General features: G+C 37.1%; 5 non-coding genes and 87 pseudogenes across 5 annotated transcripts; all 92 read left to right on the forward strand.

The window, feature by feature from the left end:
* Positions 1–69: 69 nt before the first annotated feature.
* LOC148489198 (5S ribosomal RNA) lies at positions 70–188 on the forward strand (annotated as a pseudogene).
* A 116-nt stretch (positions 189–304) lies between these two features.
* On the forward strand, positions 305–421 carry LOC148489199 (5S ribosomal RNA; annotated as a pseudogene).
* Positions 422–536: 115 nt separating this feature from the next.
* On the forward strand, positions 537–655 carry LOC148489200 (5S ribosomal RNA; annotated as a pseudogene).
* A 116-nt stretch (positions 656–771) lies between these two features.
* On the forward strand, positions 772–890 carry LOC148489201 (5S ribosomal RNA; annotated as a pseudogene).
* Positions 891–1,006: 116 nt separating this feature from the next.
* Positions 1,007–1,125, forward strand: LOC148489202 (5S ribosomal RNA; annotated as a pseudogene).
* A 116-nt stretch (positions 1,126–1,241) lies between these two features.
* LOC148489203 (5S ribosomal RNA) lies at positions 1,242–1,360 on the forward strand (annotated as a pseudogene).
* Positions 1,361–1,476: 116 nt separating this feature from the next.
* On the forward strand, positions 1,477–1,595 carry LOC148489204 (5S ribosomal RNA; annotated as a pseudogene).
* Positions 1,596–1,710: 115 nt separating this feature from the next.
* Positions 1,711–1,829, forward strand: LOC148489205 (5S ribosomal RNA). The gene has a single exon (XR_015870409.1). It is a non-coding gene; the product is annotated as a 5S ribosomal RNA (ribosomal RNA).
* Positions 1,830–1,945: 116 nt separating this feature from the next.
* On the forward strand, positions 1,946–2,064 carry LOC148489206 (5S ribosomal RNA; annotated as a pseudogene).
* Positions 2,065–2,179: 115 nt separating this feature from the next.
* LOC148489207 (5S ribosomal RNA) lies at positions 2,180–2,298 on the forward strand (annotated as a pseudogene).
* Positions 2,299–2,414: 116 nt separating this feature from the next.
* LOC148489208 (5S ribosomal RNA) lies at positions 2,415–2,533 on the forward strand (annotated as a pseudogene).
* A 116-nt stretch (positions 2,534–2,649) lies between these two features.
* Positions 2,650–2,768, forward strand: LOC148489209 (5S ribosomal RNA; annotated as a pseudogene).
* A 116-nt stretch (positions 2,769–2,884) lies between these two features.
* On the forward strand, positions 2,885–3,003 carry LOC148489210 (5S ribosomal RNA; annotated as a pseudogene).
* A 116-nt stretch (positions 3,004–3,119) lies between these two features.
* LOC148489211 (5S ribosomal RNA) lies at positions 3,120–3,238 on the forward strand (annotated as a pseudogene).
* Positions 3,239–3,353: 115 nt separating this feature from the next.
* LOC148489212 (5S ribosomal RNA) lies at positions 3,354–3,472 on the forward strand. The gene has a single exon (XR_015870410.1). It is a non-coding gene; the product is annotated as a 5S ribosomal RNA (ribosomal RNA).
* A 116-nt stretch (positions 3,473–3,588) lies between these two features.
* Positions 3,589–3,707, forward strand: LOC148489213 (5S ribosomal RNA; annotated as a pseudogene).
* Positions 3,708–3,822: 115 nt separating this feature from the next.
* On the forward strand, positions 3,823–3,941 carry LOC148489214 (5S ribosomal RNA; annotated as a pseudogene).
* A 117-nt stretch (positions 3,942–4,058) lies between these two features.
* LOC148489215 (5S ribosomal RNA) lies at positions 4,059–4,177 on the forward strand (annotated as a pseudogene).
* A 116-nt stretch (positions 4,178–4,293) lies between these two features.
* LOC148489216 (5S ribosomal RNA) lies at positions 4,294–4,412 on the forward strand (annotated as a pseudogene).
* Positions 4,413–4,528: 116 nt separating this feature from the next.
* On the forward strand, positions 4,529–4,647 carry LOC148489217 (5S ribosomal RNA; annotated as a pseudogene).
* A 116-nt stretch (positions 4,648–4,763) lies between these two features.
* On the forward strand, positions 4,764–4,881 carry LOC148489218 (5S ribosomal RNA; annotated as a pseudogene).
* A 115-nt stretch (positions 4,882–4,996) lies between these two features.
* LOC148489219 (5S ribosomal RNA) lies at positions 4,997–5,115 on the forward strand (annotated as a pseudogene).
* A 115-nt stretch (positions 5,116–5,230) lies between these two features.
* Positions 5,231–5,349, forward strand: LOC148489220 (5S ribosomal RNA). The gene has a single exon (XR_015870749.1). It is a non-coding gene; the product is annotated as a 5S ribosomal RNA (ribosomal RNA).
* Positions 5,350–5,464: 115 nt separating this feature from the next.
* On the forward strand, positions 5,465–5,583 carry LOC148489221 (5S ribosomal RNA; annotated as a pseudogene).
* A 115-nt stretch (positions 5,584–5,698) lies between these two features.
* On the forward strand, positions 5,699–5,817 carry LOC148489222 (5S ribosomal RNA; annotated as a pseudogene).
* Positions 5,818–5,934: 117 nt separating this feature from the next.
* On the forward strand, positions 5,935–6,053 carry LOC148489223 (5S ribosomal RNA; annotated as a pseudogene).
* Positions 6,054–6,169: 116 nt separating this feature from the next.
* LOC148489224 (5S ribosomal RNA) lies at positions 6,170–6,287 on the forward strand (annotated as a pseudogene).
* A 116-nt stretch (positions 6,288–6,403) lies between these two features.
* Positions 6,404–6,522, forward strand: LOC148489225 (5S ribosomal RNA; annotated as a pseudogene).
* Positions 6,523–6,638: 116 nt separating this feature from the next.
* Positions 6,639–6,756, forward strand: LOC148489226 (5S ribosomal RNA; annotated as a pseudogene).
* Positions 6,757–6,871: 115 nt separating this feature from the next.
* Positions 6,872–6,990, forward strand: LOC148489227 (5S ribosomal RNA; annotated as a pseudogene).
* A 116-nt stretch (positions 6,991–7,106) lies between these two features.
* Positions 7,107–7,225, forward strand: LOC148489228 (5S ribosomal RNA; annotated as a pseudogene).
* A 116-nt stretch (positions 7,226–7,341) lies between these two features.
* LOC148489229 (5S ribosomal RNA) lies at positions 7,342–7,460 on the forward strand (annotated as a pseudogene).
* A 116-nt stretch (positions 7,461–7,576) lies between these two features.
* LOC148489230 (5S ribosomal RNA) lies at positions 7,577–7,695 on the forward strand (annotated as a pseudogene).
* Positions 7,696–8,031: 336 nt separating this feature from the next.
* LOC148489231 (5S ribosomal RNA) lies at positions 8,032–8,150 on the forward strand (annotated as a pseudogene).
* Positions 8,151–8,266: 116 nt separating this feature from the next.
* On the forward strand, positions 8,267–8,385 carry LOC148489232 (5S ribosomal RNA; annotated as a pseudogene).
* A 116-nt stretch (positions 8,386–8,501) lies between these two features.
* Positions 8,502–8,620, forward strand: LOC148489233 (5S ribosomal RNA; annotated as a pseudogene).
* Positions 8,621–8,970: 350 nt separating this feature from the next.
* Positions 8,971–9,089, forward strand: LOC148489234 (5S ribosomal RNA; annotated as a pseudogene).
* A 116-nt stretch (positions 9,090–9,205) lies between these two features.
* LOC148489235 (5S ribosomal RNA) lies at positions 9,206–9,324 on the forward strand (annotated as a pseudogene).
* A 115-nt stretch (positions 9,325–9,439) lies between these two features.
* Positions 9,440–9,558, forward strand: LOC148489236 (5S ribosomal RNA; annotated as a pseudogene).
* Positions 9,559–9,674: 116 nt separating this feature from the next.
* Positions 9,675–9,793, forward strand: LOC148489237 (5S ribosomal RNA; annotated as a pseudogene).
* A 116-nt stretch (positions 9,794–9,909) lies between these two features.
* Positions 9,910–10,028, forward strand: LOC148489238 (5S ribosomal RNA; annotated as a pseudogene).
* A 116-nt stretch (positions 10,029–10,144) lies between these two features.
* LOC148489239 (5S ribosomal RNA) lies at positions 10,145–10,263 on the forward strand (annotated as a pseudogene).
* A 116-nt stretch (positions 10,264–10,379) lies between these two features.
* LOC148489240 (5S ribosomal RNA) lies at positions 10,380–10,498 on the forward strand (annotated as a pseudogene).
* Positions 10,499–10,614: 116 nt separating this feature from the next.
* On the forward strand, positions 10,615–10,733 carry LOC148489241 (5S ribosomal RNA; annotated as a pseudogene).
* A 116-nt stretch (positions 10,734–10,849) lies between these two features.
* Positions 10,850–10,968, forward strand: LOC148489242 (5S ribosomal RNA; annotated as a pseudogene).
* A 116-nt stretch (positions 10,969–11,084) lies between these two features.
* On the forward strand, positions 11,085–11,203 carry LOC148489243 (5S ribosomal RNA; annotated as a pseudogene).
* Positions 11,204–11,319: 116 nt separating this feature from the next.
* LOC148489244 (5S ribosomal RNA) lies at positions 11,320–11,438 on the forward strand (annotated as a pseudogene).
* Positions 11,439–11,554: 116 nt separating this feature from the next.
* LOC148489245 (5S ribosomal RNA) lies at positions 11,555–11,673 on the forward strand (annotated as a pseudogene).
* Positions 11,674–11,789: 116 nt separating this feature from the next.
* On the forward strand, positions 11,790–11,908 carry LOC148489246 (5S ribosomal RNA; annotated as a pseudogene).
* A 116-nt stretch (positions 11,909–12,024) lies between these two features.
* Positions 12,025–12,143, forward strand: LOC148489247 (5S ribosomal RNA; annotated as a pseudogene).
* A 115-nt stretch (positions 12,144–12,258) lies between these two features.
* LOC148489248 (5S ribosomal RNA) lies at positions 12,259–12,377 on the forward strand. Its single transcript, XR_015870751.1, has one exon. It is a non-coding gene; the product is annotated as a 5S ribosomal RNA (ribosomal RNA).
* Positions 12,378–12,493: 116 nt separating this feature from the next.
* Positions 12,494–12,612, forward strand: LOC148489249 (5S ribosomal RNA; annotated as a pseudogene).
* Positions 12,613–12,727: 115 nt separating this feature from the next.
* LOC148489250 (5S ribosomal RNA) lies at positions 12,728–12,846 on the forward strand (annotated as a pseudogene).
* Positions 12,847–12,963: 117 nt separating this feature from the next.
* Positions 12,964–13,082, forward strand: LOC148489251 (5S ribosomal RNA; annotated as a pseudogene).
* Positions 13,083–13,198: 116 nt separating this feature from the next.
* LOC148489252 (5S ribosomal RNA) lies at positions 13,199–13,317 on the forward strand (annotated as a pseudogene).
* A 116-nt stretch (positions 13,318–13,433) lies between these two features.
* On the forward strand, positions 13,434–13,551 carry LOC148489253 (5S ribosomal RNA; annotated as a pseudogene).
* Positions 13,552–13,666: 115 nt separating this feature from the next.
* On the forward strand, positions 13,667–13,785 carry LOC148489254 (5S ribosomal RNA; annotated as a pseudogene).
* Positions 13,786–13,901: 116 nt separating this feature from the next.
* LOC148489255 (5S ribosomal RNA) lies at positions 13,902–14,020 on the forward strand (annotated as a pseudogene).
* Positions 14,021–14,136: 116 nt separating this feature from the next.
* On the forward strand, positions 14,137–14,255 carry LOC148489256 (5S ribosomal RNA; annotated as a pseudogene).
* Positions 14,256–14,371: 116 nt separating this feature from the next.
* On the forward strand, positions 14,372–14,490 carry LOC148489257 (5S ribosomal RNA; annotated as a pseudogene).
* A 116-nt stretch (positions 14,491–14,606) lies between these two features.
* Positions 14,607–14,725, forward strand: LOC148489258 (5S ribosomal RNA; annotated as a pseudogene).
* Positions 14,726–14,841: 116 nt separating this feature from the next.
* LOC148489259 (5S ribosomal RNA) lies at positions 14,842–14,960 on the forward strand (annotated as a pseudogene).
* Positions 14,961–15,075: 115 nt separating this feature from the next.
* Positions 15,076–15,194, forward strand: LOC148489260 (5S ribosomal RNA; annotated as a pseudogene).
* Positions 15,195–15,309: 115 nt separating this feature from the next.
* LOC148489261 (5S ribosomal RNA) lies at positions 15,310–15,428 on the forward strand. Its single transcript, XR_015871728.1, has one exon. It is a non-coding gene; the product is annotated as a 5S ribosomal RNA (ribosomal RNA).
* Positions 15,429–15,544: 116 nt separating this feature from the next.
* Positions 15,545–15,663, forward strand: LOC148489262 (5S ribosomal RNA; annotated as a pseudogene).
* A 116-nt stretch (positions 15,664–15,779) lies between these two features.
* LOC148489263 (5S ribosomal RNA) lies at positions 15,780–15,898 on the forward strand (annotated as a pseudogene).
* A 350-nt stretch (positions 15,899–16,248) lies between these two features.
* On the forward strand, positions 16,249–16,367 carry LOC148489264 (5S ribosomal RNA; annotated as a pseudogene).
* A 115-nt stretch (positions 16,368–16,482) lies between these two features.
* LOC148489265 (5S ribosomal RNA) lies at positions 16,483–16,601 on the forward strand (annotated as a pseudogene).
* A 115-nt stretch (positions 16,602–16,716) lies between these two features.
* Positions 16,717–16,835, forward strand: LOC148489266 (5S ribosomal RNA; annotated as a pseudogene).
* Positions 16,836–16,951: 116 nt separating this feature from the next.
* Positions 16,952–17,070, forward strand: LOC148489267 (5S ribosomal RNA; annotated as a pseudogene).
* Positions 17,071–17,186: 116 nt separating this feature from the next.
* Positions 17,187–17,305, forward strand: LOC148489268 (5S ribosomal RNA; annotated as a pseudogene).
* Positions 17,306–17,421: 116 nt separating this feature from the next.
* LOC148489269 (5S ribosomal RNA) lies at positions 17,422–17,540 on the forward strand (annotated as a pseudogene).
* A 116-nt stretch (positions 17,541–17,656) lies between these two features.
* On the forward strand, positions 17,657–17,775 carry LOC148489270 (5S ribosomal RNA; annotated as a pseudogene).
* A 116-nt stretch (positions 17,776–17,891) lies between these two features.
* LOC148489271 (5S ribosomal RNA) lies at positions 17,892–18,010 on the forward strand (annotated as a pseudogene).
* A 116-nt stretch (positions 18,011–18,126) lies between these two features.
* On the forward strand, positions 18,127–18,245 carry LOC148489272 (5S ribosomal RNA; annotated as a pseudogene).
* Positions 18,246–18,360: 115 nt separating this feature from the next.
* On the forward strand, positions 18,361–18,479 carry LOC148489273 (5S ribosomal RNA; annotated as a pseudogene).
* A 117-nt stretch (positions 18,480–18,596) lies between these two features.
* LOC148489274 (5S ribosomal RNA) lies at positions 18,597–18,715 on the forward strand (annotated as a pseudogene).
* Positions 18,716–18,831: 116 nt separating this feature from the next.
* Positions 18,832–18,950, forward strand: LOC148489275 (5S ribosomal RNA; annotated as a pseudogene).
* A 116-nt stretch (positions 18,951–19,066) lies between these two features.
* On the forward strand, positions 19,067–19,185 carry LOC148489276 (5S ribosomal RNA; annotated as a pseudogene).
* Positions 19,186–19,301: 116 nt separating this feature from the next.
* Positions 19,302–19,420, forward strand: LOC148489277 (5S ribosomal RNA; annotated as a pseudogene).
* Positions 19,421–19,536: 116 nt separating this feature from the next.
* On the forward strand, positions 19,537–19,655 carry LOC148489278 (5S ribosomal RNA; annotated as a pseudogene).
* A 117-nt stretch (positions 19,656–19,772) lies between these two features.
* Positions 19,773–19,891, forward strand: LOC148489279 (5S ribosomal RNA; annotated as a pseudogene).
* Positions 19,892–20,007: 116 nt separating this feature from the next.
* LOC148489280 (5S ribosomal RNA) lies at positions 20,008–20,126 on the forward strand (annotated as a pseudogene).
* Positions 20,127–20,241: 115 nt separating this feature from the next.
* Positions 20,242–20,360, forward strand: LOC148489281 (5S ribosomal RNA; annotated as a pseudogene).
* Positions 20,361–20,477: 117 nt separating this feature from the next.
* On the forward strand, positions 20,478–20,596 carry LOC148489282 (5S ribosomal RNA; annotated as a pseudogene).
* A 116-nt stretch (positions 20,597–20,712) lies between these two features.
* Positions 20,713–20,830, forward strand: LOC148489283 (5S ribosomal RNA; annotated as a pseudogene).
* A 115-nt stretch (positions 20,831–20,945) lies between these two features.
* Positions 20,946–21,064, forward strand: LOC148489284 (5S ribosomal RNA; annotated as a pseudogene).
* Positions 21,065–21,180: 116 nt separating this feature from the next.
* LOC148489285 (5S ribosomal RNA) lies at positions 21,181–21,299 on the forward strand (annotated as a pseudogene).
* A 116-nt stretch (positions 21,300–21,415) lies between these two features.
* LOC148489286 (5S ribosomal RNA) lies at positions 21,416–21,534 on the forward strand (annotated as a pseudogene).
* Positions 21,535–21,650: 116 nt separating this feature from the next.
* LOC148489287 (5S ribosomal RNA) lies at positions 21,651–21,769 on the forward strand (annotated as a pseudogene).
* Positions 21,770–22,105: 336 nt separating this feature from the next.
* LOC148489288 (5S ribosomal RNA) lies at positions 22,106–22,224 on the forward strand (annotated as a pseudogene).
* A 116-nt stretch (positions 22,225–22,340) lies between these two features.
* LOC148489289 (5S ribosomal RNA) lies at positions 22,341–22,459 on the forward strand (annotated as a pseudogene).
* Positions 22,460–22,500: the final 41 nt, after the last annotated feature.

Raw genomic sequence — 22,500 nt, forward strand, 5'->3', positions numbered from 1 at the left:
TTTTTCAACTTATCAATGAATTTACTTGAGTTAAGAAGTAATAGAGGTCTAAAGTTAATGCTTTTGAGCACCTACAGCCAAACCACACTGGACATGCCCAATCTCGTCTGATCTTGGAAGCTATGTAGTGTTGGGCCTGGTTAGTACTTGGACTGGAGACCACCTGGGAATACCAGGTGCTGTAGGTAATTTTATATAGCCATAACATTCTTCTCTATTACATTTTACATTACATTTTTTCAACTTATCAATGAATTTACTTGAGTTAAGAAGTAAAAGAGGTCTAAAGTTAATGTTTTTGAGCGCCTACAGCCAAACCACACTGGACATGCCCAATCTCATCTGATCTTGGAGCTATGCAGTGTTGGGATGGTTAGTACTTGTATGGGAGACCACCTGGGAATACCAGGAGCTGTAGGTAATTTTATGCTGCCATAACATTCTTTTCTATTACATTTTACATTTCATTTTTCAACTTATCATTGAATTTACTTGAGTTAAGAAGTAAAAGAGGTCTAAAGTTAATGTTTTTGAGCACCTACAGCCAAACCACACTGGACATGCCCAATCTCGTCTGAACTTGGAAACTATACAGTGTTGGGCCTGGTTAGTACTTGGATGGGAGACCACCTGGAAATACCAGGTGCTGTAGGTAATTTTATACTGCAATAACATTCTTTTCTATTACATTTTACATTTAATTTTTTCAGCTTATTAATGAATTTACTTGAGTTAAGAAGTAATAGAGGTCTAAATTTAATGCTTTTGAGCACCTACAGCCAAACCACACTGGACATGCCCAATCTCGTCTGATCTTGGAAGCTATGCAGTGTTGGGCCTGGTTTGTACTTGGATGGGAGACCACCTGGGAATTCCAGGTCCTGTAGGTAATTTTAGACAGCCATAACATTCTTTTTTATTACATTTTACATTTAATTTTTTCAACTTATCAATAAATTTACTTGAGTTAAGAAGTAAAAGAGGTCTAAAGTTAATGTTTTTGAGCACCTACAGCCAAACCACACTGGACATGCCCAATCTCGTCTGATCTTGAAAGCTATGCAGTGTTGGGCCTGGTTAGTACTTGGATGGGAGACCACCTGGGAATACCAGGAGCTATAGGTAATTTTAGACAGCCAAAACATTCTTTTCTATTACATTTTACATTTCATTTTTTCAACTTATCAATGAATTTACTTGAGTTAAGAAGTAAAAGAGGTCTAAAGTTAATGTTTTTGAGCACCTACAGCCAAACCACACTGGACATGCCCAATCTCGTCTGATCTTGGAAGCTATGCAGTGTTGGGCCTGGTTAGTACTTGGACGTGAGACCACCTGGGAATACCAGGTGCTGTAGGTAATTTTATTTAGCCAAAACATTGTTTTCTATTACATTTTACATTACATTTTTTCAACTTATCAATGAATTTTCTTGAGTTAAAAAGTAAAAGAGGTCTAAAGTTAATGTTTTTGAGCGCCTACAGCCAAACCACACTGGACATGCCCAATCTCGTCTGATCTTGGAAGCTATGCAGTTTTGGGCATGGTTAGTACTTGAATGGGAGACCACCTGGGAATACCAGGTGCTGTAGGTAATTTTATACTGCCATAACATTCTTTTCTATTAAATTTTAATTTAATTTTTTCAACTTATCAATGAATTTACTTGAGTTAAGAAGTAAAAGATGTCTAAAGTTAATGTTTTTGAGCACCTACAGTCAAACCGCACTGGACATGCCCAATCTCATCTGATCTTGGAAGCTATGCAGTGTTGGGCCTGGTTAGTACTTGGATGGGAGACCACCTGGGAATACCAGGTGCTGTAGGTAATTTTTTACTGCCATAACATTCATTTCTATTACATTTTAAATTTAATTTTTTCAACTTATCAATGAATTTACTTGAGTTAAGAAGTAATAGAGGTCTAAAGTTAATGTTTTTGAGCATCTACAGCCCAACCACAGTGGACATGCCCAATCTCGTCTGATCTTGGAAACTATGCAGTGTTGGGCCTGGTTAGTACTTGGATGGGAGACCACCTGGGAATACCAGGAGCTGTAGGTAATTTTCTACTGCCATAACATTCTTTTCTATTACATTTTACATTTCATTTTTCAACTTATCATTGAATTTACTTGAGTTAAGAAGTAAAAGAGGTCTAAAGTTAATGTTTTTGAGCACCTACAGCCAAACCACACTGGACATGCCCAATCTCGTCTGAACTTGGAAACTATACAGTGTTGGGCCTGGTTAGTACTTGGATGGGAGACCACCTGGAAATACCAGGTGCTGTAGGTAATTTTATACTGCAATAACATTCTTTTCTATTACATTTTACATTTAATTTTTTCAGCTTATTAATGAATTTACTTGAGTTAAGAAGTAATAGAGGTCTAAATTTAATGCTTTTGAGCACCTACAGCCAAACCACACTGGACATGCCCAATCTCGTCTGATCTTGGAAGCTATGCAGTGTTGGGCCTGGTTTGTACTTGGATGGGAGACCACCTGGGAATTCCAGGTCCTGTAGGTAATTTTAGACAGCCATAACATTCTTTTTTATTACATTTTACATTTAATTTTTTCAACTTATCAATAAATTTACTTGAGTTAAGAAGTAAAAGAGGTCTAAAGTTAATGTTTTTGAGCACCTACAGCCAAACCACACTGGACATGCCCAATCTCGTCTGATCTTGAAAGCTATGCAGTGTTGGGCCTGGTTAGTACTTGGATGGGAGACCACCTGGGAATACCAGGAGCTATAGGTAATTTTAGACAGCCAAAACATTCTTTTCTATTACATTTTACATTTCATTTTTTCAACTTATCAATGAATTTACTTGAGTTAAGAAGTAAAAGAGGTCTAAAGTTAATGTTTTTGAGCACCTACAGCCAAACCACACTGGACATGCCCAATCTCGTCTGATCTTGGAAGCTATGCAGTGTTGGGCCTGGTTAGTACTTGGACGTGAGACCACCTGGGAATACCAGGTGCTGTAGGTAATTTTATTTAGCCAAAACATTGTTTTCTATTACATTTTACATTACATTTTTTCAACTTATCAATGAATTTTCTTGAGTTAAAAAGTAAAAGAGGTCTAAAGTTAATGTTTTTGAGCGCCTACAGCCAAACCACACTGGACATGCCCAATCTCGTCTGATCTTGGAAGCTATGCAGTTTTGGGCATGGTTAGTACTTGAATGGGAGACCACCTGGGAATACCAGGTGCTGTAGGTAATTTTATACTGCCATAACATTCTTTTCTATTAAATTTTAATTTAATTTTTTCAACTTATCAATGAATTTACTTGAGTTAAGAAGTAAAAGATGTCTAAAGTTAATGTTTTTGAGCACCTACAGTCAAACCGCACTGGACATGCCCAATCTCATCTGATCTTGGAAGCTATGCAGTGTTGGGCCTGGTTAGTACTTGGATGGGAGACCACCTGGGAATACCAGGTGCTGTAGGTAATTTTTTACTGCCATAACATTCATTTCTATTACATTTTAAATTTAATTTTTTCAACTTATCAATGAATTTACTTGAGTTAAGAAGTAATAGAGGTCTAAAGTTAATGTTTTTGAGCATCTACAGCCCAACCACAGTGGACATGCCCAATCTCGTCTGATCTTGGAAACTATGCAGTGTTGGGCCTGGTTAGTACTTGGATGGGAGACCACCTGGGAATACCAGGAGCTGTAGGTAATTTTCTACTGCCATAACATTCTTTTCTATTACATTTTACATTTAATTTTTCAACTTTTCATTGAATTTACTTGAGTTAAGAAGTAAAAGAGGTCTAAAGTTAATGTTTTTGAGCACCTACAGCCAAACCACAGAGGACATGCCCAATCTCGTCAGATCTTGGAAGCTATGCAGTGTTGGGCCTGGTTAGTACTTGGATGGGAGACCACCTGGGAATACCAGGTGCTGTAGGTAATTTTATATAGCCATAACATTGTTATCTATTACATTTTACATTACATTTTTTACAACTTATCAATGAATTTACTTGAGTTAAGAAGTAAATAAGGTCTAAAGTTAAATTTTTTGAGTGCCTACAGCCAAACCACACTGGACATGCCCAATCTCGTCTGATCTTGGAAGCTATGCAGTGTTGGGCCTGGTTAGTACTTGAATGGTAGACAACCTGGGAATACCAGGTGCTGTAGGTAATTTTAAAATGCAATAACATTCTTTTCTATTATATTTTACATTTAATTTTTTCAACTTATCAATGAATTTACTTGAGTTAAGAAGTAAAAGATGTCTAAAGTTAATGTTTTTGAGCACCTACAGTCAAACCACACTGGACATGCCCAATCTCATCTGATCTTGGAAGCTATGCAGTGTTGGGCCTGGTTAGTACTTGGATGGGAGACCACCTAGGAATCCCAGGTGCTGTAGGTAATTTTATACTGCCATAACAGTCTTTTCTATTACTTTTTACATTTAATTTTTTCAACTTATCAATGAATTTACTTGAGTTAAGAAGTAATAGAGGTCTAAAGTTAATGCTTTTGAGCACCTACAGCCAAACCACACTGGACATGCCCAATCTCGTCTGATCTTGGAAGCTATGCAGTGTTGGGCCTGGTTAGTACTTGGACTGGAGACCACCTGGGAATACCAGGTGCTGTAGGTAATTTTATATAGCCATAACATTCTTTTCTATTACATTTTATATTACATTTTTTCAACTTATCAATGAATTTACTTGAGTTAAGAAGTAAAAGAGGTCTAAAGTTAATGTTTTTGAGCGCCTACAGCCAAACCACACTGGACATGCCCAATCTCATCTGATCTTGGAAGCTATGCAGTGTTGGGATGGTTAGTACTTGTATGGGAGACCACCTGGGAATACCAGGAGTTGTAGGTAATTTTATGCTGCCATAACATTCTTTTCTATTACATTTTACATTTCATTTTTCAACTTATCATTGAATTTACTTGAGTTAAGAAGTAAAAGAGGTCTAAAGTTAATGTTTTTGAGCACCTACAGCCAAACCACACTGGACATGCCCATTCTCGTCTGATCTTGGAAGCTATGCAGTTTTGGGCATGGTTAGTACTTGAATGGGAGACCACCTGGGAATACCAGGTGCTGTAGGTAATTTTATACTGCCATAACATTCTTTTCTATTAAATTTTAATTTAATTTTTTCAACTTATCAATGAATTTACTTGAGTTAAGAAGTAAAAGATGTCTAAAGTTAATGTTTTTGAGCACCTACAGTCAAACCGCACTGGACATGCCCAATCTCGTCTGATCTTGGAAGCTATGCAGTGTTGGGCCTGGTTAGTACTTGGATGGGAGACCACCTGGGAATACCAGGTGCTGTAGGTAATTTTTTACTGCCATAACATTCATTTCTATTACATTTTAATTTAATTTTTTCAACTTATCAATGAATTTACTTGAGTTAAGAAGTAATAGAGGTCTAAAGTTAATGTTTTTGAGCATCTACAGCCCAACCACAGTGGACATGCCCAATCTTGTCTGATCTTGGAAACTATGCAGTGTTGGGCCTGGTTAGTACTTGGATGGGAGACCACCTGGGAATACCAGGAGCTGTAGGTAATTTTCTACTGCCATAACATTCTTTTCTATTACATTTTACATTTAATTTTTCAACTTTTCATTGAATTTACTTGAGTTAAGAAGTAAAAGAGGTCTAAAGTTAATGTTTTTGAGCACCTACAGCCAAACCACACAGGACATGCCCAATCTCGTCAGATCTTGGAAGCTATGCAGTGTTGGGCCTGGTTAGTACTTGGATGGGAGACCACCTGGGAATACCAGGTGCTGTAGGTAACTTTATATAGCCATAACATTGTTATCTATTACATTTTACATTACATTTTTTACAACTTATCAATGAATTTACTTGAGTTAAGAAGTAAATAAGGTCTAAAGTTAAATTTTTTGAGTGCCTACAGCCAAACCACACTGGACATGCCCAATCTCGTCTGATCTTGGAAGCTATGCAGTGTTGGGCCTGGTTAGTACTTGAATGGTAGACAACCTGGGAATACCAGGTGCTGTAGGTAATTTTAAAATGCAATAACATTCTTTTCTATTATATTTTACATTTAATTTTTTCAACTTATCAATGAATTTACTTGAGTTAAGAAGTAAAAGATGTCTAAAGTTAATGTTTTTGAGCACCTACAGTCAAACCACACTGGACATGCCCAATCTCATCTGATCTTGAAGCTATGCAGTGTTGGGCCTGGTTAGTACTTGGATGGGAGACCACCTAGGAATCCCAGGTGCTGTAGGTAATTTTATACTGCCATAACAGTCTTTTCTATTACTTTTTACATTTAATTTTTTCAACTTATCAATGAATTTACTTGAGTTAAGAAGTAATAGAGGTCTAAAGTTAATGCTTTTGAGCACCTACAGCCAAACCACACTGGACATGCCCAATCTCGTCTGATCTTGGAAGCTATGCAGTGTTGGGCCTGGTTAGTACTTGGACTGGAGACCACCTGGGAATACCAGGTGCTGTAGGTAATTTTATATAGCCATAACATTCTTTTCTATTACATTTTACATTACATTTTTTCAACTTATCAATGAATTTACTTGAGTTAAGAAGTAAAAGAGGTCTAAAGTTAATGTTTTTGAGCGCCTACAGCCAAACCACACTGGACATGCCCAATCTCATCTGATCTTGGAAGCTATGCAGTGTTGGGATGGTTAGTACTTGTATGGGAGACCACCTGGGAATACCAGGAGTTGTAGGTAATTTTATGCTGCCATAACATTCTTTTCTATTACATTTTACATTTCATTTTTCAACTTATCATTGAATTTACTTGAGTTAAGAAGTAAAAGAGGTCTAAAGTTAATGTTTTTGAGCACCTACAGTCAAACCACACTGGACATGCCCAATCTCGTCTGAACTTGGAAACTATACAGTGTTGGGCCTGGTTAGTACTTGGATGGGAGACCACCTGGAAATACCAGGTGCTGTAGGTAATTTTATACTGCAATAACATTCTTTTCTATTACATTTTACATTTAATTTTTTCAACTTATTAATGAATTTACTTGAGTTAAGAAGTAATAGAGGTCTAAATTTAATGCTTTTGAGCACCTACAGCCAAACCACACTGGACATGCCCAATCTCGTCTGATCTTGGAAGCTATGCAGTGTTGGGCCTGGTTTGTACTTGGATGGGAGACCACCTGGGAATTCCAGGTCCTGTAGGTAATTTTAGACAGCCATAACATTCTTTTTTATTACATTTTACATTTAATTTTTTCAAATTATCAATAAATTTACTTGAGTTAAGAAGTAAAAGAGGTCTAAAGTTAATGTTTTTGAGCACCTACAGCCAAACCACACTGGACATGCCCAATCTCGTCTGATCTTGAAAGCTATGCAGTGTTGGGCCTGGTTAGTATTTGGATGGGAGACCACCTGGGAATACCAGGTGCTGTAGGTAATTTTATACTGGCATAACATTCTTTTCTATTACATTTTACATTTAATTTTTTCAACTTATCAATGAATTTCCGTGAGTTAAGAAGTAATAGAGGTCTAAAGTTAATGCTTTTGAGCACCTACAGCCAATCCACACTGGACATAACCAATCTCCTCTGAACTTGGTAGCTATGCAGTGGTGGGCCTGGTTAGTACTTGGATGGGAGACCACCTTGGAATACCAGGTGCAGTAGGTAATTTTATGCAGCCTTAACATTCTTTTCTATTACATTTTACATTTAGTTTTTTCAACTTATCAATGAATTTACTTGAGTAAAGGAGTAAAAGAGGTCTAAAGTTAATGTTTTTGAGCACCTACAGCCCGCCCAATCTCGTCTGATCTTGGAAGCTATGCAGTGTTGGGCCTGGTTAGTACTTGGATGGTAAACCACCCAGGAATCCCAGGTGCTGTAGGTAATTTTATACTGCCATAACAGTCTTTTCTATTACATTTTACATTAAATTTTTTCAACTTATCAATGAATTTACTTGAGTTAAGAAGTAATAGAGGTCTAAAGTTAATGCTTTTGAGCACCTACAGCCAAACCACACTGGACATGCCCAATCTCGTTTGATCTTGGAAGCTATGCAGTGTTGGGCCTGGTTAGTACTTGGATCAGAAACCACCTGGGAATACCAGGTGCTGTAGGTAATTTTATATAGCCATAACATTATTTTCTATTACATTTTACATTACATTTTTTCAACTTTTCAATGAATTTACTTGAGTTAGGAAGTAATAGAGGTCTAAATTTAATGCTTTTGAGCACCTACAGTCAAACCACACTGGACAAGCCCAATCTCGTCTGATCTTGGAAGCTATGCAGTGTTGGGCCTGGTTAGTACTTGGATGGGAGACCACCTGGGAATACAAGGTGCTGTAGGTAATTTTATACTGCCATAACATTCTTTTCTATTACATTTTACATTTAATTTCTTCAACTTATCAATGAATTTTCTTGAGTTAAGAAGTAATAGAGGTCTAAAGTTAATGTTTTTGAGCACCTACAGCCAAACCACACTGGACATGCCCAATCTCATCTGATCTTGGAAGCTATGCAGTGTTGGGCCTGGTTAGTACTTGGATAGGAGACCTCCTGGGAATACCAGGAGCTGTAGGTAATTTTATACTGCCATAACATTCTTTTCTATTACATTTTACATTTCATTTTTCAACTTATCATTGAATTTACTTGAGTTAAGAAGTAAATGAGGTCTAAAGTTAATGTTTTGGAGCACTTCCAGCCAAACCACAGTGGACATGCCCATTCTTGTCTGATTTTGGAAGCTATGCAGTGTTGGGCCTGGTAAGTACTTGGATGGGAGACCACCTGGGAATACCAGATGCTGTAGGTAATTTTATACTGCCATAACATTCTTTTCTATTACATTTTACATTTAATTTTTTCAACTTATCAATGAATTTACTTGAGTTAAGAAGTAATAGAGGTCTAAATTTAATGCTTTTAAACACCTACAGCCAAACCACACTGGACATGCCCAATCTCGTCTGATCTTGGAAGCTATGCAGTGTTGGGCCTGGTTAGTACTTGGACTGGAGACCACCTGGGAATACCAGGTGCTGTAGGTAATTTTATATAGCCATAACATTCTTTTTTATTACATTTTACATTACATTTTTTTAACTTATCAATGAATTTACTTGAGTTAAGAAGTAAAAGAGGTCTAAAGTTAATGTTTTTGAGCGCCTACAGCCAAACCACACTGGACATGCCCAATCTCATCTGATCTTGGAAGCTATGCAGTTTTGGGCCTGGTTAGTACTTAAATGGGAGACCACCTGGGAATACCAGGTGCTGTAGCTAATTTTATACTGCCATAACATTCTTTTCTATTAAATTTTAATTTAATTTTTTCAACTTATCAATGAATTTACTTGAGTTAAGAAGTAAAAGATGTCTAAAGTTAATGTTTTTGAGCACCTACAGTCAAACCACACTGGACATGCCCAATCTCGTCTGATCTTGGAAGCTATGCAGTGTTGGGCCTGGTTAGTACTTGGATGGGAGACCACCTGGGAATACCAGGTGCTCTAGGTAATTTTATATTGCCATAACATTCTTTTCTATTACATTTTACATTTAATTTTTTCAACTTATCAATGAATTTACTTGAGTTAAGAAGTAATAGAGGTCTAAAGTTAATATTTTTGAGCACCTACAGCCAAACCACACTGGACGTGCCCAATCTCGTCTGATCTTGGAAGCTATGCAGTGTTGGGCCTGGTTAGTACTTGGATGGGAGACCACCTAGGAATACCAGGTGCTGTATGTAATTTTATGCAGCCATAACATTCTTTTCTATTACATTTTACATTACATTTTTTCAACTTATCAATGAATTTACTTGAGTTAAGAAGTAAAAGAGGTCTAAAGTTAATGTTTTTGAGCACCTTCAGCCAAACCACACTGGACATGCCCAATCTCGTCTGATCTTGGAAGCTATGCAGTGTTGGACCTGGTTAGTACTAAGATGGGAGACCACCTAGGAATCCCAGGTGCTGTAGGTAATTTTATACTGCCATAACAGTCTTTTCTATTACATTTTACATTTAATTTTTTCAACTTATCAATGAATTTACTTGAGTTAAGAAGTAATAGAGGTCTAAAGTTAATGTTTTTGAGCACCTACAGCCAAACCACACTGGACATGCCCAATCTCGTCTGATCTTGGAAGCTATGCAGTGTTTGGACTGGTTAGTAATTGGATGGGAGACCACCTTGGAAACCCAGGTGCTGTAGGTAATTTTATACTGCCATAACATTCTTTTCTATTACATTTTACATTTAATTTTTTCAACTTATCAATGAATTTACTTGTGTTAAGAAGTAATAGCGGTCTAAATTTAATGCTTTTGAGCACTTACAGCCAAACCACAGAGGACTTGCCCAATCTCGTCTGATCTTGGAAGCTATGCAGTGTTGGGTCTGGTTTGTACTTGGATGGGAGACCACCTGGGAATACCAGGAGCTATAGGTAATTTTAGACAGCCAAAACATTCTTTTCTATTACATTTTACATTTAATTTTTTCAACTTATCAATGAATTTACTTGAGTTAAGAAGTAATAGAGGTCTAAAGTTAATGCTTTTGAGCACCTACAGCCAAACCACACTGGACATGCCCAATCTCGTCTGATCTTGGAAGCTATGCAGTGATGGGCCTGGTTAGTACTTGGAAGGGAGACCACCTGGGAATACCAGGTGCTCTAGGTAATTTTAGACTGCCATAACATTCTTTTCTATTACATTTTACATTTAATTTTTTCAACTTATCAATGAATTTACTTGAGTTAAGAAGTAATAGAGGTCTAAAGTTAATATTTTTGAGCACCTACAGCCAAACCACACTGGACATGCCCAATCTTGTCTGATCTTGGAAGCTATGCAGTGTTGGGCCTGGTTAGTACTTGGATGGGAGACCACCTAGGAATACCAGGTGCTGTATGTAATTTTATGCAGCCATAACATTCTTTTCTATTACATTTTACATTTAAATTTTTCAACTTATCAATGAATTTACTTGAGTTAAGAAGTAAAAGAGGTCTAAAGTTAATGTTTTTGAGCACCTACAGCCAAACCACACTGGACATGCCCAATCTCGTCTGATCTTGGAAGCTATGCAGTGTTGGACCTGGTTAGTACTAAGATGGGAGACCACCTAGGAATCCCAGGTGCTGTAGGTAATTTTATACTGCCATAACAGTCTTTTCTATTACATTTTACATTTAATTTTTTCAACTTATCAATGAATTTACTTGAGTTAAGAAGTAATAGAGGTCTAAAGTTAATGTTTTTGAGCACCTACAGCCAAACCACACTGGACATGCCCAATCTCATCTGATCTTGGAAGCTATGCGTTGTTGGGACTGGTTAGTAATTGGATGGGAGACTACCTTGGAAACCCAGGTGCTGTAGGTAATTTTATACTGCCATAACATTCTTTTCTATTACATTTTACATATAATTTTTTCAACTTATCAATGAATTTACTTGTGTTAAGAAGTAATAGCGGTCTAAATTTAATGCTTTTGAGCACATACAGCCAAACCACAGTGGACTTGCCCAATCTCGTCTGATCTTGGAAGCTATGCAGTGTTGGGTCTGGTTTGTACTTGGATGGGAGACCACCTGGGAATACCAGGAGCTATAGGTAATTTTAGACAGCCAAAACATTCTTTTCTATTACATTTTACATTTCATTTTTTCAACTTATCAATGAATTTACTTGAGTTAAGAAGTAAAAGAGGTCTAAAGTTAATGTTTTTGAGCACCTACAGCCAAACCACACTGGACATGCCCAATCTCGTCTGATCTTGGAAGCTATGCAGTGTTGGGCCTGGTTAGTACTTGGACGTGGGACCACCTGGGAATACCAGGTGCTGTAGGTAATTTTATTTAGCCATAACATTGTTTTCTATTACATTTTACATTACATTTTTTCAACTTATCAATGAATTTACTTGAGTTAAAAAGTAAAAGAGGTCTAAAGTTAATGTTTTTGAGCGCCTACAGCCAAACCACACTGGACATGCCCAATCTCATCTGATCTTGGAAGCTATGCAGTTTTGGGCATGGTTAGTACTTGAATGGGAGACCACCTGGGAATACCAAGTGCTGTAGGTAATTTTATACTGCCATAACATTCTTTTCTATAAAATTTTAATTTAATTTTTTCAACTTATCAATGAATTTACTTGAGTTAAGAAGTAAAAGATGTCTAAAGTTAATGTTTTTGAGCACCTACAGTCAAACCGCACTGGACATGCCCAATCTCGTCTGATCTTGGAAGCTATGCAGTGTTGGGCCTGGTTAGTACTTGGATGGGAGACCACCTGGGAATACCAGGTGCTGTAGGTAATTTTTTACTGCCATAACATTCATTTCTATTACATTTTAAATTTAATGTTTTCAACTTATCAATGAATTTACTTGAGTTAAGAAGTAATAGAGGTCTAAAGTTAATGTTTTTGAGCATCTACAGCCCAACCACAGTGGACATGCCCAATCTCGTCTGATCTTGGAAACTATGCAGTGTTGGGCCTGGTTAGTACTTGGATGGGAGACCACCTGGGAATACCAGGAGCTGTAGGTAATTTTCTACTGCCATAACATTCTTTTCTATTACATTTTACATTTAATTTTTCAACTTTTCATTGAATTTACTTGAGTTAAGAAGTAAAAGAGGTCTAAAGTTAATGTTTTTGAGCACCTACAGCCAAACCACACAGGACATGCCCAATCTCGTCAGATCTTGGAAGCTATGCAGTGTTGGGCCTGGTTAGTACTTGGATGGGAGACCACCTGGGAATACCAGGTGCTGTAGGTAATTTTATATAGCCATAACATTGTTATCTATTACATTTTACATTACATTTTTTACAACTTATCAATGAATTTACTTGAGTTAAGAAGTAAATAAGGTCTAAAGTTAAATTTTTTGAGTGCCTACAGCCAAACCACACTGGACATGCCCAATCTCGTCTGATCTTGGAAGCTATGCAGTGTTGGGCCTGGTAAGTACTTGAATGGTAGACAACCTGGGAATACCAGGTGCTGTAGGTAATTTTAAAATGCAATAACATTCTTTTCTATTATATTTTACATTTAATTTTTTCAACTTATCAATGAATTTACTTGAGTTAAGAAGTAAAAGATGTCTAAAGTTAATGTTTTTGAGCACCTACAGTCAAACCACACTGGACATGCCCAATCTCATCTGATCTTGGAAGCTATGCAGTGTTGGGCCTGGTTAGTACTTGGATGGGAGACCACCTAGGAATCCCAGGTGCTGTAGGTAATTTTATACTGCCATAACAGTCTTTTCTATTACTTTTTACATTTAATTTTTTCAACTTATCAATGAATTTACTTAAGTTAAGAAGTAAAAGAGGTCTAAAGTTAATGTTTTTGAGCGCCTACAGCCAAACCACACTGGACATGCCCAATCTCATCTGATCTTGGAAGCTATGCAGTGTTGGGATGGTTAGTACTTGTATGGGAGACCACCTGGGAATACCAGGAGTTGTAGGTAATTTTATGCTGCCATAACATTCTTTTCTATTACATTTTACATTTCATTTTTCAACTTATCATTGAATTTACTTGAGTTAAGAAGTAAAAGAGGTCTAAAGTTAATGTTTTTGAGCACCTACAGCCAAACCACACTGGACATGCCCAATCTCATCTGAACTTGGAAACTATACAGTGTTGGGCCTGGTTAGTACTTCGATGGGAGACCACCTGGAAATACCAGGTGCTGTAGGTAATTTTATACTGCAATAACATTCTTTTCTATTACATTTTACATTTAATTTTTTCAACTTATTAATGAATTTACTTGAGTTAAGAAGTAATAGAGGTCTAAATTTAATGCTTTTGAGCACCTACAGCCAAACCACACTGGACATGCCCAATCTCGTCTGATCTTGGAAGCTATGCAGTGTTGGGCCTGGTTTGTACTTGGATAGGAGACCACCTGGGAATTCCAGGTCCTGTAGGTAATTTTAGACAGCCATAACATTCTTTTTTATTACATTTTACATTTAATTTTTTCAACTTATCAATGAATTTACTTGAGTTAAGAAGTAAAAGAGGTCTAAAGTTAATGTTTTTTAGCACCTACAGCCAAACCACACTGGACATGCCCAATCTCGTCTGATCTTGAAAGCTATGCAGTGTTGGGCCTGGTTAGTACTTGGATGGGAGACCACCTGGGAATACCAGGTGCTGTAGGTAATTTTATACTGGCATAACATTCTTTTCTATTACATTTTACATTTAATTTTTTCAACTTATCAATGAATTTCCGTGAGTTAAGAAGTAATAGAGGTCTAAAGTTAATGCTTTTGAGCACCTACAGCCAATCCACACTGGACATAACCAATCTCCTCTGAACTTGGTAACTATGCAGTGGTGGGCCTGGTTAGTACTTGGATGGGAGACCACCTTGGAATACCAGGTGCAGTAGGTAATTTTATGCAGCCATAACATTCTTTTCTATTACATTTTACATTTAGTTTTTTCAACTTATCAATGAATTTACTTGAGTAAAGAAGTAAAAGAGGTCTAAAGTTAATGCTTTTGAGCACCTACAGCCAAACCACACTGGACATGCCCAATCTCGTTTGATCTTGGAAGCTATGCAGTGTTGGGCCTGGTTAGTACTTGGATCAGAAACCACCTGGGAATACCAGGTGCTGTAGGTAATTTTATATAGCCATAACATTATTTTCTATTACATTTTACATTACATTTTTTCAACTTATCAATGAATTTACTTGAGTTAAGAAGTAAAAGAGGTCTAAAGTTAATGTTTTTGAGCGCCTACAGCCAAACCACACTGGACATGCCCAATCTCGTCTGATCTTGGAAGCTATGCAGTTTTGGGCCTGGTTAGTACTTGAATGGGAGACCACCTGGGAATACCAGGTGCTGTAGGTAATTTTATACTGCCATAACATTCTTTTCTATTAAATTTTAATTTAATTTTTTCAACTTATCAATGAATTTACTTGAGTTAAGAAGTAAAAGATGTCTAAAGTTAATATTTTTGAGCACCTACAGTCAAACCACACTGGACATGCCCAATCTCATCTGATCTTGGAAGCTATGCAGTGATGGGCCTGGTTAGTACTTTGAAGGGATACCTCCTGGGAATACCAGGTGCTCTAGGTAATTTTAGACTGCCATAACATTCTTTTCTATTACATTTTACATTTCATTTTTCAACTTATCATTGAATTTAGTTGAGTTTAGAAGTAAAAGAGGTCTAAAGTTAATGTTTATGAGCACCTACAGCCATACCACACTGGACATGCCCAATCTCATCAGAACTTGGAAGCTATGCAGTGTTGGGCCTGGTTAGTACTTGGATGGGAGACCACCTGGGAATACCAGGTGCTGTAGGTAATTTTATACTGCCATAACATTCTTTTCTATTACATTTTACATTTAATTTCTTCAACTTATCAATGAATTTTCTTGAGTTAAGAAGTAATAGAGGTCTAAAGTTAATGTTTTTGAGCACCTACAGCCAAACCACACTGGACATGCCCAATCTCATCTGATCTTGGAAGCTATGCAGTGTTGGGCCTGGTTAGTACTTGGATAGGAGACCTCCTGGGAATACCAGGAGCTCTAGGAAATTTTATACTGCCATAACATTCTTTTCTATTACATTTTACATTTAATTTCTTCAACTTATCAATGAATTTTCTTGAGTTAAGAAGTAATAGAGGTCTAAAGTTAATGTTTTTGAGCACCTACAGCCAAACCACACTGGACATGCCCAATCTCGTCTGATCTTGGAAGCTATGCAGTGTTGGGCCTGGTTAGTACTTGGATAGGAGACCTCCTGGGAATACCAGGAGCTGTAGGTAATTTTATACTGCCATAACATTCTTTTCTATTACATTTTACATTTCATTTTTCAACTTATCATTGAATTTACTTGAGTTAAGAAGTAAATGAGGTCTAAAGTTAATGTTTTTGAGCACTTCCAGCCAAACCACAGTGGACATGCCCATTCTTGTCTGATTTTGGAAGCTATGCAGTGTTGGGCCTGGTAAGTACTTGGATGGGAGACCACCTGGGAATACCAGATGCTGTAGGTAATTTTATACTGCCATAACATTCTTTTCTATTACATTTTACATTTAATTTTTTCAACTTATCAATGAATTTACTTGAGTTAAGAAGTAATAGAGGTCTAAAGTTAATGCTTTTAAGCACCTACAGCCAAACCACACTGGACATGCCCAATCTCGTCTGATCTTGGAAGCTATGCAGTGTTGGGCCTGGTTAGTACTTGGACTGGAGACCACCTGGGAATACCAGGTGCTGTAGGTAATTTTATATAGCCATAACATTCTTTTTTATTACATTTTACATTACATTTTTTAACTTATCAATGAATTTACTTGAGTTAAGAAGTAAAAGAGGTCTAAAGTTAATGTTTTTGAGCGCCTACAGCCAAACCACACTGGACATGCCCAATCTCGTCTGATCTTGGAAGCTATGCAGTTTTGGGCCTGGTTAGTACTTAAATGGGAGACCACCTGCGAATACCAGGTGCTGTAGCTAATTTTATACTGCCATAACATTCTTTTCTATTAAATTTTAATTTAATTTTTTCAACTTATCAATGAATTTACTTGAGTTAAGAATTAAAAGATGTCTAAAGTTAATGTTATTGAGCACCTACAGTCAAACCACACTGGACATGCCCAATCTCGTCTGATCTTGGAAGCTATGCAGTGTTGGGCCTGGTTAGTACTTGGATGGGAGACCACCTGGGAATACCAGGTGCTCTAGGTAATTTTATATTGCCATAACATTCTTTTCTATTACATTTTACATTTAATTTTTTCAACTTATCAATGAATTTACTTGAGTTAAGAAGTAATAGAGGTCTAAAGTTAATATTTTTGAGCACCTACAGCCAAACCACACTGGACATGCCCAATCTCGTCTGATCTTGGAAGCTATGCAGTGTTGGGCCTGGTTAGTACTTGGATGGGAGACCACCTAGGAATACCAGGTGCTGTATGTAATTTTATGCAGCCATAACATTCTTTTCTATTACATTTTACATTACATTTTTTCAACTTATCAATGAATTTACTTGAGTTAAGAAGTAAAAGAGGTCTAAAGTTAATGTTTTTGAGCACCTTCAGCCAAACCACACTGGACATGCCCAATCTCGTCTGATCTTGGAAGCTATGCAGTGTTGGACCTGATTAGTACTAAGATGGGAGACCACCTAGGAATCCCAGGTGCTGTAGGTAATTTTATACTGCCATAACAGTCTTTTCTATTACATTTTACATTTAATTTTTTCAACTTATCAATGAATTTACTTGAGTTAAGAAGTAATAGAGGTCTAAAGTTAATGTTTTTGAGCACCTACAGCCAAACCACACTGGACATGCCCAATCTCGTCTGATCTTGGAAGCTATGCAGTGTTGTGACTGGTTAGTAATTGGATGGGAGACCACCTTGGAAACCCAGGTGCTGTAGGTAATTTTATACTGCCATAACATTCTTTTCTATTACATTTTACATTTAATTTTTTCAACTTATCAATGAATTTACTTGTGTTAAGAAGTAATAGCGCTCTAAATTTAATGCTTTTGAGCACATACAGCCAAACCACAGTGGACTTGCCCAATCTCGTCTGATCTTGGAAGCTATGCAGTGTTGGGTCTGGTTTGTACTTGGATGGGAGACCACCTGGGAATACCAGGAGCTATAGGTAATTTTAGACAGCCAAAACATTCTTTTCTATTACATTTTACATTTAATTTTTTCAACTTATCAATGAATTTACTTGAGTTAAGAAGTAATAGAGGTCTAAAGTTAATGCTTTTGAGCACCTACAGCCAAACCACACTGGACATGCCCAATCTTGTCTGATCTTGGAAGCTATGCAGTGTTGGGCCTGGTTAGTACTTGGACTGGAGACCACCTGGGAATACCTGGTGCTGTAGGTAATTTTATATAGCCATAACATTCTTTTCTATTACATTTTACATTACATTTTTTCAACTTATCAATGAATTTACATGAGTTAAGAAGTAAAAGAGGTCTAAAGTTAATGTTTTTGAGCGCCTACAGCCAAACCACACTGGACATGCCCAATCTCGTCTGATCTTGGAAGCTATGCAGTTTTGGGCCTGGTTAGTACTTGAATGGGAGACCACCTGGGAATACCAGGTGCTGTAGGTAATTTTATACTGCCATAACATTCTTTTCTATTAAATTTTAATTTAATTTTTTCAACTTATCAATGAATTTACTTGAGTTAAGAAGTAAAAGATGTCTAAAGTTAAGATTTTTGAGCACCTACAGTCAAACCACACTGGACATGCCCAATCTCGTCTGATCTTGGAAGCTATGCAGTGATGGGCCTGGTTAGTACTTGGAAGGGAGACCACCTGGGAATACCAGGTGCTCTAGGTAATTTTAGACTGCCATAACATTCTTTTCTATTACATTTTACATTGAATTTTTTCAACTTATCAATGAATTTACTTGAGTTAAGAAGTAATAGAGGTCTAAAGTTAATATTTTTTGAGCACCTACAGCCAAACCACACTGGACATGCCCAATCTTGTCTGATCTTGGAAGCTATGCAGTGTTGGGCCTGGTTAGTTCTTGGATGGGAGACCACCTAGGAATACCAGGTGCTGTATGTAATTTTATGCAGCCATAACATTCTTTTCTATTACATTTTACATTTAAATTTTTCAAATTATCAATGAATTTACTTGAGATAAGAAGTAAAAGAGGTCTAAAGTTAATGTTTTTGAGCACCTACAGCCAAACCACACTGGACATGCCCAATCTCGTCTGATCTTGGAAGCTATGCAGTGTTGGACCTGGTTAGTACTAAGATGGGAGACCACCTAGGAATCCCAGGTGCTGTAGGTAATTTTATACTGCCATAACAGTCTTTTCTATTACATTTTACATTTAATTTTTTCAACTTATCAATGAATTTACTTGAGTTAAGAAGTAATAGAGGTCTAAAGTTAATGTTTTTGAGCACCTACAGCCAAACCACACTGGACATGCCCAATCTCATCTGATTTTGGAAGCTATGCAGTGTTGGGACTGGTTAGTAATTGGATGGGAGACTACCTTGGAAACCCAGGTGCTGTAGGTAATTTTATACTGCCATAACATTCTTTTCTATTACATTTTACATATAATTTTTTCAACTTATCAATGAATTTACTTGTGTTAAGAAGTAATAGCAGTCTAAATTTATTGCTTTTGAGCACATACAGCCAAACCACAGTGGACTTGCCCAATCTCGTCTGATCTTGGAAGCTATGCAGTGTTGGGTCTGGTTTGTACTTGGATGGGAGACCACCTGGGAATACCAGGAGCTATAGGTAATTTTAGACAGCCAAAACATTCTTTTCTATTACATTTTACATTTCATTTTTTCAACTTATCAATGAATTTACTTGAGTTAAGAAGTAAAAGATGTCTAAAGTTAAGATTTTTGAGCACCTACAGTCAAACCACACTGGACATGCCCAATCTCGTCTGATCTTGGAAGCTATGCAGTGATGGGCCGGGTTAGTACTTGGAAGGGAGACCACTTGGGAATACCAGGTGCTCTAGGTAATTTTAGACTGCCATAACATTCTTTTCTATTACATTTTACATTTAATTTTTTCAACTTATCAATGAATTTACTTGAGTTAAGAAGTAATAGAGGTCTAAAGTTAATATTTTTTGAGCACCTACAGCCAAACCACACTGGACATGCCCAATCTTGTCTGATCTTGGAAGCTATGCAGTGTTGGGCCTGGTTAGTACTTGGATGGGAGACCACCTAGGAATACCAGGTGCTGTATGTAATTTTATGCAGCCATAACATTCTTTTCTATTACATTTTACATTTAAATTTTTCAACTTATCAATGAATTTACTTGAGTTAAGAAGTAAAAGAGGTCTAAAGTTAATGTTTTTGAGCACCTACAGCCAAACCACACTGGACATGCCCAATCTCGTCTGATCTTGGAAACTATGCAGTGTTGGGCCTGGTTAGTACTTGGATGGGAGACCACCTTGGAATACCAGGAGCTGTAGGTAATTTTCTACTGCCATAACATTCTTTTCTATTACATTTTACATTTAATTTTTCAACTTATCATTGAATTTACTTGAGTTAAGAAGTAAAAGAGGTCTAAAGTTAATGTTTTTGAGCACCTACAGGAAAACCACACAGGACATGCCCAATCTCATCAGATCTTGGAAGCTATGCAGTGTTGGGCCTGGTTAGTACTTGGATGGGAGACCACCTGGGAATACCAGGTGCTGTAGGTAATTTTATATAGCCATAACATTGTTATCTATTACATTTTACATTACATTTTTTACAACTTATCAATGAATTTACTTGAGTTAAGAAGTAAATAAGGTCTAAAGTTAAATTTTTTGAGTGCCTACAGCCAAACCACACTGGACATGCCCAATCTCGTCTGATCTTGGAAGCTATGCAGTGTTGGGCCTGGTTAGTACTTGAATGGTAGACAACCTGGGAATACCAGGTGCTGTAGGTAATTTTAAAATGCAATAACATTCTTTTCTATTATATTTTACATTTAATTTTTTCAACTCATCAATGAATTTACTTGAGTTAAGAAGTAAATGAGGTCTAAAGTTAATGTTTTTGAGCGCCTGCAGCCAAACCACACTGGACATGCCCAATCTCATCTGATCTTGGAAGCTATGCAGTGTTGGGATGGTTAGTACTTTTATGGGAGACCACCTGGGAATACCAGGAGTTGTAGGTAATTTTATGCTGCCATAACATTCTTTTCTATTACATTTTACATTTCATTTTTCAACTTATCATTGAATTTACTTGAGTTAAGAAGTAAAAGAGGTCTAAAGTTAATGTTTTTGAGCACCTACAGCCAAACCACACTGGACATGCCCAATCTCATCTGAACTTGGAAACTATACAGTGTTGGGCCTGGTTAGTACTTGGATGGGAGACCACCTGGAAATACCAGGTGCTGTAGGTAATTTTATACTGCAATAACATTCTTTTCTATTACATTTTACATTTAATTTTTTCAACTTATTAATGAATTTACATGAGTTAAGAAGTAATAGAGGTCTAAATTTAATGCTTTTGAGCACCTACAGCCAAACCACACTGGACATGCCCAATCTCATCTGATCTTGGAAGCTATGCAGTGTTGGGCCTGGTTTGTACTTGGATAGGAGACCACCTGGGAATTCCAGGTCCTGTAGGTAATTTTAGACAGCCATAACATTCTTTTTTATTACATTTTACATTTAATTTTTTCAACTTATCAATGAATTTACTTGAGTTAAGAAGTAAAAGAGGTCTAAAGTTAATGTTTTTTAGCACCTACAGCCAAACCACACTGGACATGCCCAATCTCGTCTGATCTTGAAAGCTATGCAGTGTTGGGCCTGGTTAGTACTTGGATGGGAGACCACCTGGGAATACCAGGTGCTGTAGGTAATTTTATACTGGCATAACATTCTTTTCTATTACATTTTACATTTAATTTTTTCAACTTATCAATGAATTTCCGTGAGTTAAGAAGTAATAGAGGTCTAAAGTTAATGCTTTTGAGCACCTACAGCCAATCCACACTGGACATAACCAATCTCCTCTGAACTTGGTAACTATGCAGTGGTGGGCCTGGTTAGTACTTGGATGGGAGACCACCTTGGAATACCAGGTGCAGTAGGTAATTTTATGCAGCCATAACATTCTTTTCTATTACATTTTACATTTAGTTTTTTCAACTTATCAATGAATTTACTTGAGTAAAGAAGTAAAAGAGGTCTAAAGTTAATGTTTTTGAGCACCTACAGCCCGCCCAATCTCGTCTGATCTTGGAAGCTATGCAGTGTTGGGCCTGGTTAGTACTTGGATGGGAAACCACCTAGGAATCCCAGGTGCTGTAGGTAATTTTATACTGCCATAACAGTCTTTTCTATTACATTTTACATTAAATTTTTTCAACTTATCAATGAATTTACTTGAGTTAAGAAGTAATAGAGGTCTAAAGTTAATGCTTTTGAGCACCTACAGCCAAACCACACTGGACATGCCCAATCTCGTTTGATCTTGGAAGCTATGCAGTGTTGGGCCTGGTTAGTACTTGGATCAGAAACCACCTGGGAATACCAGGTGCTGTAGGTAATTTTATATAGCCATAACATTATTTTCTATTACATTTTACATTACATTTTTTCAACTTTTCAATGAATTTACTTGAGTTAAGAAGTAATAGAGGTCTAAATTTAATGCTTTTGAGCACCTACAGTCAAACCACACTGGACATGCCCAATCTCGTCTGATCTTGGAAGCTATGCAGTGTTGGGCCTGGTTTGTACTTGGATGGGAGACCACCTGGGAATACCAGGTGCTGTAGGTAATTTTATACAGCCAAAACATTCTTTTCTATTACATTTTACA

The sequence above is a fragment of the Taudactylus pleione genome, unplaced genomic scaffold (genome assembly GCF_031769625.1).
Source record: "Taudactylus pleione unplaced genomic scaffold, aTauple2 ptg000550l, whole genome shotgun sequence".
Taxonomy (NCBI): domain Eukaryota; kingdom Metazoa; phylum Chordata; class Amphibia; order Anura; family Myobatrachidae; genus Taudactylus; species Taudactylus pleione.